The sequence below is a fragment of the Neofelis nebulosa genome, chromosome 10, assembly GCF_028018385.1.
Source record: "Neofelis nebulosa isolate mNeoNeb1 chromosome 10, mNeoNeb1.pri, whole genome shotgun sequence".
NCBI classification, from domain to species: Eukaryota; Metazoa; Chordata; class Mammalia; order Carnivora; family Felidae; genus Neofelis; species Neofelis nebulosa.
Genome location: NC_080791.1, coordinates 7680603 through 7692576, shown reverse-complemented (window position 1 = coordinate 7692576; position 11974 = coordinate 7680603).

The window sequence follows — 11974 nt, the reverse complement described above, 5'->3', positions numbered from 1 at the left end:
ATCTGCTTCTTCCTGCTGGCTGCCAGCTGACTTCTTTGGTCCCCAGTTGGCTTCCATCCAGGCCTCTGGCTATGTTCTTGCTTCTCACACCCTGGCTATCATGTTACTTCGGGAAGAAGAGTTGCTGCCATCTTCCACATATGGCTTTCAAGGTGGCTCTAAACATCCAAATCCAGTGGGCAAATAGGTGGCAAGTTTCTATGGGTCTGGTACGAACGAGCAAGCCCAAAGCTTACTTGCAAGGGAGGTGAGAAAAGCCTAGCTGTGAGCTCGGGAGGAAAAAGGAAATGGATTTGGTGAACAGCTACCCAGACCACTCCACTACTCCAGTTTTCAGGCTAGCTCCCCTCCCCTTGATTTTTACTTTCTGACCCCCTCCCTCCTGGTGTAATTCAGCAAAGTTCTGTTGTTTCAAACAACTTCTGATAGATGAAGCCTGATTCTGGATGATAAACTTCAATTCCTGGACTCACCTCTGTCAATAGCCACATGCAACCTAAGAGGTAGGATCTCCGAGACTCCACATAATAAGTGATGGAAGGGAAGGAGGAGTCAGGGTGTGTGGTGGGAATCCTCCCAGGACAACGTGCCCAAGAGAAATGGGCCAACGCGGCCACCGCTCCGAGGGAAGCTGCAGAGAAACGGAGGGTCATTCTCTGAGCATCCAAGCTTCACACACAGGGAAGCTTAAGTGAGTAAGAGGAAGGACAGCTCTGGGCCTGTGTTTTGGCTGTCAACCCATGTTTGTATGCTTTTTAATCCTAGGCTCTAGAGCAGTTGAAAACAAGATTGTTGTCAGTAATTTCTGCCAAGGAATTCTGAGTCATTTACCTTAATCCGTCAGCAATGAGAGGAGAAGAACTTTGCTCCCTCCATTTAATCAACCAGAGCCACATGGATTTTTACAGAGTCTTCAGAATGTGAATAACCCAAGTTGTTCAGCACCATTAGTCATCTCCCTAAGTCCACACTCCACATGCTTCTTCAAGTAAGAGTGGGAATCTGCAAGATCTTCTCTTCACTTCAAGAATCCCTTTCTCTCCAACTGGACTCCAATTGGCATTTCAAGTACTGGAACTATTGACGCTTTGGGCCAGATAATGTTTTATTGTAGGGAGGGAGGGAGCTATCCGGTGTGGGGTGGGACATGCTCCAGCAACCCAGACCTCTACCCATGAGATACCAGTAGTACTCTGTCCTGGTCCCACTGGTGGAAATAAAAAATGTCTCCAGACATTGCCAAGTGTCTGGTGGGGAGCAAAATTGTCCCCAACTAAAAACTGCTGAGGTGGACAGAGGTATAGCTTGAGAATAAGAAATTTGAGAATAAGAAATTCCAAAGACATGTATTTTCCTGGCCTATCATAAAAGGAACTACTCATTTACAGGCTCCCAGGGTGATCTACACTCATAACATATTTATTTATGATTTGTCCATTGGTTGATCGATGATTTGCTTAAAGTTCAGTGAAATCAAGGAATGTAAATGTGTGGATGAACTGGTCATGAGAGGAAGGGCGTCAGAGCATAAAGAACAGAAACTCCCAAGAGGTCGAGAATAAGGGGCGCCGGCGTGGCTCAGTCGGTCAAGCATCTGACTCTTGGTTTCGGCTCAGGTCACGATCTCACCATTCCTGAGATCAAGCCCCACGTTGTACTCTACAATGACAGCATGGAGCCTGCTTGGGATTCCTTCGCTCCCTCTCTCTCTCTGCCCCTACCCTGCTCATACATGCGTGCTTTCTCTCAAAATAAATAAACATTTAAAAAAGTCAAGAATAAGAGAAGTGATAAGCAATAAAAGCACCTCATATTCACCAAGCATGATGCTTTACATAAAAATATGCATCATTTCACTTAATCCTTGCATCTACCACCCTTCCAAACACATTACAAGTAATTGATAAATATTATCAATTACAGTAATACCAATTACTGAACATACCAGTTTAAAAGTAAGTGAGTTCAAGCTGAAAATGGTTACATCACTTGTGCTTACAGAGACAGAAAATGGTGGAGCTGGTTCAAACTCAGGGCTGTCTTACCTTCTCACCCACACTGTTTATAATACCTTTCATCTTTGAATTCCTCTGTAGCCTCTAGGAGTTCTCGGTACAAACAATTCATCTTGGGAAGGATCTTACCTGTCCATCAGCAAAGCAACTGCAAGAGAAAGCCAAGGGTGTGTCCAGGGCTCATCAGAAAGACTGCAGGTTTGCATTAAGCCAATCCAGAATTCTCTCAAGGGGACACTTGCAGTCTATGTGATAGAGTTAGATGGATAGAAGAAAGAAAAAGAGAGCAATTGTTGCCAAGAGTAAATGGAGGCTTTCACCAAATATATGGCAATTACGTCTACAAAGATGACAATAAAGAGCCAATGTTTTACCCTTGAATAGATTCTAAGGGTAACTTTTGATCAGGGTCCACTCTTTCAGCGCTTCTGCTTTACAAACAGAGTAAATATACCATCCAAATAAAGATACCACCACCTGTCCATCTCAATTCATCACAGTGCAACTATACAGTCCTTACTTAAAATGCCTGAGAATTTGGAAATACTGACTGCTTACTCTGAACTGATCGCACCACTGGGAACTACTCTCATGGCTCACAGGTCTAGCTCTCGACTACCTCTTGGTATATGGTAAAGGTGACCAAAAGCAGTGGGTGACCAACAGGTATATCAAAAGATGATGTCTATCATATGTCATCATGGATATGCAAAATTAAGACAACAATCAGATACCATTATACCCCTGATTACAATTACCAAAATCTAGAGCACTGACAAAACCAAAGGCTGGCAAGGATGTGGAACAATAGGAACTTTCTCTTAATTCGTTGTTGCTGGGGACACAAATGGTACAGTCACACCAGAAGACAGTTTGGCAGTTTCTTACAAAATTAGACGTGCTCTTACGATATGAGCCAACAAATGCACTCACTGGTATTTACCCAAAGGATCTGAAAACTTATGTCCACACAAAAACCACCACATGGATGTTTTTAGCAGCTGTATTCCAAAGTTGGAAGCACCAAGATGTGTTTTAACAGGTGAATGAATAAATGTGGCACATTCAGACAATGGAATAGTATTCAGTGCTGAAAAAAAGAGTCATCAAGCCATGAAAAGCCACGGAGGACCTTAAATGCATATTACCATGCGAACGCAACCACGCTGAGAAGACTACATATTGTCTGGTTCAACTATATGACATTCTGGAAAAGACAAAACTATGGAGAGACGAAGACCAGGGGTGTCAGGGATTGGGGGAGATGAATAGACGGAGCACAGATTTTAAGGGCAGTGAAAACTGAAATGGCAAATCCCTGCGTATAAGAATGCATGCTTCCTGTTTTCAGCTGATTTTTGCGGTGGTTTCTCACACAGCAATTACACACTAACAAAAGCCCAAACAAGTAGCACCTAATAATAACTATGTACACACACACACACACACACACACACACACACACACACAAACTTCTATGATAAAAATTGGCCTTAAAAGCAGTCAAGGGGCACCTGGATGGCTCAGCTGGTTGAGTGTCCAACTCTTGATTTCAGCTCAGGTCAGGATCCCAGGGTGATGGCAATGAGCCTCACATTGATTCTTAAGATTCTTAAGATTCTCTCTTCCCCTCTGCCCTTCTCCTTGGCTCATGCATGCATGCTCTCTCTCTAAAATTAAAAAAAAAAATACTTTGGGGGGAAAATGGAATTAAAAAATTGAAGCAGATAGTGGAGAGACAGACAGAGGCAGATAGAGACCATCCCAGTTTAAAGGAAGGCAGGAACAAAGATGTGCAGCTAGAAATGGCCAGGTGGCTTTGGGGGGTCCAGTAAGGAACCACTCTGGAGGAAGCAAAAGATTTTTCATTTTCTTGTTTTGGTATAAAGTGCAAAGGTAAGTTGGGATGAATGTGCAAAAGAAAGATTCTGAATGTCAGCCTGAGCAAACAGGAAGCGTATCCTAGAAAGAATGGTTAAAAAAGACTGAAGCCGCATTTGTGTCACGGGACTGAACAGGCAACTTTAACAAAAGCTCTTTGCACCAGTATTAGAAACAGGAGCTGGAGGCAATTCCCAGGGACAGTGATTTCAAAAAGAAGAGGAAATAAATTCTTTTCCACATAGTCAGGGGGCTTTGGGGAGACCAGTAGCTCGGCTGTGCTATGTGTTTATTTGAAGGCAGAGACCCAGTGCGGTTCAAATGAAGACATGTCCAATGTTCAGAAGACGGACATCCGAGTTAAGACGAAGATCAATAGAGGAGGCTGAATTAAACGTCAGCCTGTAAATTGCTGAAACACGGGAAGTTCTGAATCGCCTCCTCGTTACTGATGAAAAGGAGGGCAGGGAGGAGGAGAACGAGATACCCTGGAAGCGGGGATTTTCCTTTGAAGAGTTCAGAGTCGCAGGAGCAGTTATGTGCAAAATGATGTGCTCCCTGAGAGAAACCATCTAGAACAGGTCCTGGAGCTAAAATCTTAATCCCTTTTTGCAATAAACTCCCTAATCCTATAGCAAAGAAAACCAGTAAAGTTCAAGGGAGAAGGACGGGCCAGTTTGAGGCAGGATTTCATTAGAGACACAAAGGACTGAAGTCCGCAATTGCAAATCACAATCTCAAGCTGTCAGTCAGAGGCAGATAAGAAAGGGCATTTTATGCAGAGTCCTTTCTTGGGGGAAACTGCTAAGAAAAAAAGAACATGCCCAGATGGCCAGTGCCTAAGGGAATATGAGATGGGCCTACAGGAAGTGAGGCAAAAGAAGATAAAATAAATTTCACATGCACTGTTTCTTACTGCCATTTCTTCTTTGTATGGTTACTATGGGAACTGTGTTTTGGAAGCTCTCTAAGGCTATGTCTCTCCAGTGTAAAGCAATCAAGCATTTGGGCCGAAATGACCAGTCAATTTAATTCAACTGGTTTAATTGATTTATTTCCAACGCATGCTCTCCCTCACCCGTGGCCAAATTGAGTAGTTGCTTAACTGAACTTGGTGGCATCTTGCAGAAATAAAATTGGTTCACCTGTGGTAGAGATTTGTGTTCTATGCTGGTGAAAAGACTCTGCCATCAAAAAGGTCTTCTCCTACCAGGGCCTTGCTAGTCCTGGGATTGCAAGCGGCTCTAGAAGGGGATGAAGGGTGGCTGTGAAGGCAAGAAAGGACTAGTGGACTATTTCAGACACTGGTGTGGAAGATCTAGGTACGCTCACAAACTGAGGAGTGGGGGACAAGCAGGGTATGAGAGGCCAGGGAACCGAAGAGAAAAGATCCAAGAGAGAATAGCTACCCAAAGCAAGGGAGAGCTGTGACAGGCGGAGACACAGGTGCCCCGTTGGGGGCGGGGGGATCCGGGCACTCCCATCATCCTATCCAAGTCAGGGGCTGCCTATCAAGCCACTGCTCGGGCCGGGCTGTTACCAAACTGCAGACTTAGGCTAACATCGCCTGTGGCCACCTTCTCTCTGGACCCTAGTCCATCTTTTCTGAGTCTAGCAGCATATCAGTAACCTGCAGCCTTCAGCCGGCCCTGATGTGACACCAAGTTATGGCGATCCAAGGTGCTCCTGTCCATCAGATTCCCCCAAGCGGTTGCTCTGGACACCTTTGCTGACTCTGCATCAAAGAATTACCTTCTTTGGCTCCACTTCACATCATGAACCCCAAGTTCCCCACCCTTAGCACATAGCTTCTCTCCGCCTAGGACTTTAGCCTCCCTCCTTTAGGACCAGAAGCCCGAAATAACTAGGAATCAGAACACCATCTCTGGGCTGGTCAGTCATGGCATTTTACAATCAATCACTCTCTCTCTCCCTCCCTCCCTCCCTCCCTCCCTCTTCCTCTCTCTCTCTCTTGGCCAAAGAAGAAAAGAGCAAAAAGGAAGAACTACACATAAGGCATGAGAGAAAGCCAGATTTATAAAATCCATATTCAGGTAGGGTTTTCTTTGTGGGAAATATTGAAGACATATAAATATCAGTCTTTCTTGAGCAGAACTGGCCTGTGATGTCAGGAAGCCGGCTTAGAGCTCTCTCCTACTTCTATATGGTCCTGCATCTAGTTGCCAGGACCCTCCTGCTCTAACTCTCTGCCCCTCCAGATGCCCCCAAACACATGCCCTACGACCCAGGCAGCTTCATGGTGCCACAGCCTCAGTTTTCTCATCAAATGAACCTCCCCTGTGCTTCAAACCCTGAGAGACAGGGCCCTCCTTCAGGGAAATGGGTGACGATTAGAAAAGTCTTAAAACGTCCTGCCCCGGCCAAATTATTCCACGAGAGTCCCTTTTACTTCAGTTGTAAAAAGCACCTCAGGAAAGGAAATCAGAGGTTGTCTGGTGAAACAGATGCTTCTAATAAGTCAGAAGGATTAGGGATTGCACCCATACAAATTTGCTTAAATTTTATATTAGGTTAAATGTTTTGTGCAATAAATAAATATATTGCACTTACATCTACAGAAGTTTCTCTTCTCACTAAAACACTGCCCCCTACCCATCTTGCCTTAAAAAATTACTTTAAAATTCTGTGTGTCTCCCCAAGTAAAAGACCAGATGTCTGAGTTGGGATCAGACATCCAGAGCAATATGAACCAGGTGGAACCAGTGATCACAAATGATGAGGCTCACAAGTCATTATTCCAAATATGACTACATTTATGGATTTAGGGCTTTAATTACTTTGATCTATTGCTACATGGTTGTTAGGAGTGTGCTTGTATGTGTGTGCGTGCACGCATGAACACTCACTAGGGGGATGGAAAGAAGGTGGGCAGCTTGGGGGATGAAGCATTTGGGAAAACATCAACCTATCTCTCAACTTGTTAGATACATAAGAACATTCTCATGCTTACTGGGTTTCACATTAGCATAACCCAGTAGTGATGGTGATTTTAAGAACTTAATTTGGCAGATGACTGATTTATAAGTTGATCCAATCACTTACGGTATGTTCATACAAAAATAATCAATAACAGAGGGAGATGTTCCAATTTAAAAACTAATGTCTGCCCAAGAAAAATGCCTATCTCCCTGGATTTTCATAATGATTTTATTCTGAGTAGACGAGAACACATCCTAAACACCTAACTGAATGATAGATCATGACTGTGACAATTGGACTGAATGTGTTATGTAAGTGACATATTCTTCCACAGGACAGGGGGATATGAGCTTTATAGGTGTGAGCGAAACAGTGCCTCCGATGTCTCCTTAAGGGCTGTGCACCACAAAGTAGGTCTTCAAGGACTAGAGAGGGAGGAGCATTACAATCCCACTTAGGATAGATCACATGAGACTCCAGAACTAGGAATCGAGGCTGAACGGCTCTACGAGAAATACCTACAGTTTTCTTGCAGAAAAATAAATCACTCCATGAACAATAATATATACCCTATACTGAAGCAGTTTTAATCTTGGGGACTTTTAATACTCTGAACTGATTATACTGGGTGGTCTAATAAACTTGCACATTAAAATGACAAGCTGTTGGGGACAATGACACAATCTGTTGACCCAGGGTTATTGTCAGTAGGGACAAGGATCCAGCCTCTGAGGCCAATTTGAAAACTGATTAGTAATTCTGCTTCTCCGTATTTGCAAATGACATATCCAATGAAGGGTTACTACCCACAATATATAAAGAACTTATACAACTCAACACCCAGAAAACAAATAATCCAATTAAAAATAGGGACAATAAATGAATAGACATTTCTCCAAAGAAGACATCCAGATGGCCAACAGACACATGAAAACATGTTCATCATCACTTACCATCAGGGAAACGCAAATCAAAACTGCAATGAGATGAGGTGCCTGGGTGGCTCAGTCAGTTGAACATCCGACTCTTCATTTTGGCTCAGGACATGATCTCATGGTTTGTGAGTTCAAGCCCCACAATGGGCTCTGGACTGGCAGTGCAGAGCCTGCTTGGGATTCTCTCTCTCCCTCCCTCTTAGCCCCTCCCATGTTTTCTTTCCCAAAATAAATAAATTTTTTTAAAAGTAAAAAAATAAAACACTACAATGAGATACCACCTCAGATCTGTCAGAATGGCTAAAATCAAAAACACAAGAAACAACCAGTGCTGATGAGGATGTGGAGAAAAATGAACCCTTGTGCACGGTTGGTAGGAATGTAAATTAGTACAGCCACTGTGGAAAACAGTACGAAGGTTCCTCAAAACATTAAAAATAGAATTACCCTACGATCCAGGAATTGCACTCCTGGGTATTTATCCAAAAAATGCAAAAAACACTAATTCAAAGGGATACACGCACCTCTATGTTTATTGCAGCGTTATTTACAATAGCTAAATTATGGGAGCTGTCCAAGTGTCCATCGATAGATGAATGCATAAAGAAGATATGCTCTGTATATATATACAATGGGTTATTATTCAGTCATAAAAAGTATTAAATCTTGCCATTTGCAACAACATGGATGGAGCTAAACAATACTATGCTAAGCAAAATGAGTTCATTAGAGAAAGATATCATATTTCACTCAGGTGCAATTTAAGAAACAAACCAAAAACAAGCAAAGGGGCAAAAAAAAAGAAAAAAAAAAAAGAGTGAAAGAGAGACAAACCAAAAGGCATACGCTGGAGAAGAGGCGGTAACCACTGGGGAGGAGGGGGGATGGGCGAAGTAAGTGAAAGGGATTAAGAGTACACTTATTGTAATGAGCTTTGAGTAACATACAGAATTGCTGAATCACATCCTGTACACCTGAAACTAATATAACACTGTATATTAACTATACTGGAAATTAAAATGAATTTAAAAAAATTAGGGGTGCCTGGGTGGCTTGGTCGGTTAAGCATCCCACTCTCGATTTAGGCTCCGATCGTGACCTCAGGGTCAGGAGATCGAGCCCCACGTCAGACTGGGCATGGAGCCTGCTTAAGATTCTCTTTCTGTCCCTCTACTGCTCACTCTCTCTCTCTCTCTAAAAAATAATAATAATAATTAATTAATTCTGCTTTTCCTTTCAGGCACAGACAAGCGGAAGAGGTTTTTATACCCCTTTTTTCCCCCAGCAGAGGACTGCAGCCGGCGCGTGGCCCCTACCCAAGCTCACGGGCAGTCTCGATTCCAAGAGACACAAAGAAATCAGGAGGAGGACCGCATGTCCCCTGGATTCTGTGCACAGGGCAAGGGGTCCAGATCACCAGAGGGGAAGAAAGGCACAAAAGAGCAATGTGCCAAAGTCCTCTTTTCCCAGGATGCTTCCTCCTGTCTTCAGCTTCAGACGCTGGTTAGCCTCTACTTGAGACCCTGAGGAAATAAGGAAACACCACCCACCACCTTCGGGCCAGGATTCCCGAGTCCCCAGTCACCCTGCTATACAAATAGGAACCAAGGCCACGGTCAGCCACAGTCTCCGGCGCACGCTGCAAACGCTCCGCTATCCTCCATCCAGTTCAACTGACGGTCCACGCTAAGACCCACCTCGTGGTGCCTTCTAGCAAGTGCTCGGTACCCTGAGAGGAACACCGGTGTTGTCGGTCCCAGGAGCATCGGCCTCCTGAAATCAGTGCTCGCCCAAAGCGTCTCACTACAGCTCCACCAGCTCCTACCCCGTGCGGGGTGTGTGCGAGACACAGAGTCAACAGGAACCGTTCTGGCTTTCCAGGCACCCTCAGTCTACTGCGGGAATGAGGCGGAATCCAGCAACACTGAATCAACACAGAAGTTAGGCGCGGTGGGACAGGAAGCCAAAAGATACCTGTGGTAATGTGGACGGGGCTCCCGGCAAGGGCAGAGAGTACGTCAGACACGCTCGGTACTCCATGGGCCGAGACGGCAATTCGCGAGCTACCGACATTTTGGCCGAATGCTTCTCTGCGCTGAGCGCTATCCTGCGCGTTGGAGGACATTCGGCAGCATCCTTGACCTCCCCCTACCAGATGCCAGGAGCACCAGCGTCCTCGGTCATGAGAATCAAAAATGTCTCCAGACGTGCCCAATGTCCTTTAGCGGGCTGAAGTGGCCCCACTTGGGACTATCACTTGGAAAGAATGTAAGTGACACTCTGCATTCAGGGACGATTCCACTAACGTGGATAATGTCCAGGCGGTGGTTTTCTATAAACCGTCCTTAACTCATCCCAACCTGCCAAGGATAAGCACAGATGGAAGTCACAGGATTAACGGAGATGGGATCCAGAGAAGGATGGGTTGGTTATTTTTTCCTTATTTCTTAAACCAGTCCAACACCTGAGCAGAAAATACATGTCAGCACTGACCGTACACCTTGTATCAAGTTAGGTGCTAAGGATGTCAGATTGTACGGATTTATTTCCCAGCTGCCGGGAGCTTTCCCGGAAGACAGTTTTAAGCTGTTGTCCCTCTTCGGTGCCTGCCTTGGCTGGAGTTAAGGGATTTTGGAATGGGGCGGGAGGGAGCAGTGGTCTGGAGCCAAAGGACAAGAAAGAACTCTTGAGGTGCCTTTGGTGCAGAAATGTGATTTTATTAAAGCACAGGGTCAGGACCCTGGGGGCAGGAAGAGCTGCACTGGGGTTGTGAAGAGTGGCTCCATATACTATGGAGGTGAGGGAGGTAAAGTCAAAGGGGAGGCCTCCAGAGGGACTTTGATATGCTAAAGAGGACTCCTAAGATACCTGAGGCTTGGTATCTTAGGACACCACCAACAACCTAAGGTTGTTTTCCCTCTATTAAGACACTAACAATAGGACGGTAGGGCAGGGCGTTCCTCGAGAAACATTAATACTCTGTATTTGCCTCAAGTATCTGTCAACGGGCGGCAGGTCAGAAGGACATTTAATTTTACCTGCCATTCCCTTCTTGCCTTTCTTCCCCACATCACCATAGAGGGATGGGTGATGTTGGGCCTCCAGGAAACTGAGTTTCCTCCAGGTTTCTGGAGATCAGGCTATTGGTAAGATTGCCTTTTTCTTGTAATTTCTTAAGATATGTGTAAAGTGATGGAGACTCCTGTCCTGCATGACTGTGATCTCTATCAGTTAACCCTTTGTTTTCTTTCCTTTGTTCTTGGGCAGCCAGGAGTGCCTGAGGAATGTCACACATGTCCCAAGGAGGGGGTGGGGGGTACAGGTGTGCTAGCTTGTGCTTTGCCCTCAGCTTGCCTTATGCTCCCTCATCAGGAGAAACCTGCCTTACCCAAGGTCCCACCTCTTGCCTGAATCCAATCATTGCGGGCATATAAAGGCCCATTCATTCCCTTGTACTCATGTCAACTGAATGGCCACACCAGGCCCAGAGTTCCCCATGGGCACATTCAACTTCTCCTTCTATCCAATCCTGCTCCCCTCCCTTCCCTTGATGCCAGGATCTCAAAGGCACTCCCTACTGCCGATACCCATCTCTCACAGTCTGCTTCCCAAGGGACCCAACCTACAACAACTTATAAGGCACAGTTCCTCTTCCGACGTGCTCATATTCACAGGCACGGTGGTATTTTTTTCCCCCAGGGGCTGGCTTCTATTCTAAGCCCTGTCCCTCATCAGTACTCTCAACACAGGATGTTTCAAACTGTTGGCTCAGCAGATCAGTCCCTAAACAAAGTACTCAGCACACAATGACCCCTCCAAGCAAAGGATTAACTCCCAGGGAATTTCCCAAAGGAAAAACAATTAGATTGCAATTCTGTGGACCTACCTCCACACATCATTTGGCTTGGCCCGGGACACAGGGCTTTGTCCTGAGACTGAAACACCACACACTACAGCATCTGCTCCTGGTCCCTGGCCATCACTGGGACAAACTCACTGTTGTCCTTTTTGCTGAAAAAGGATGAGAAGGGGGACACTCCATGGAGGCAGAGCTGGGACTTTGAAGTTTACCCTTTGGTCTCATTTCCTACAGGTTGGCTTTTAACTGCTGCTTCTCTCTGTCCAATTTTAACTGCAGTATTTCTTATGTTCCCTCTCTGACTACCCAAAATAACTGGCCCTTTTTTGCTCTTTTGTCCTCCT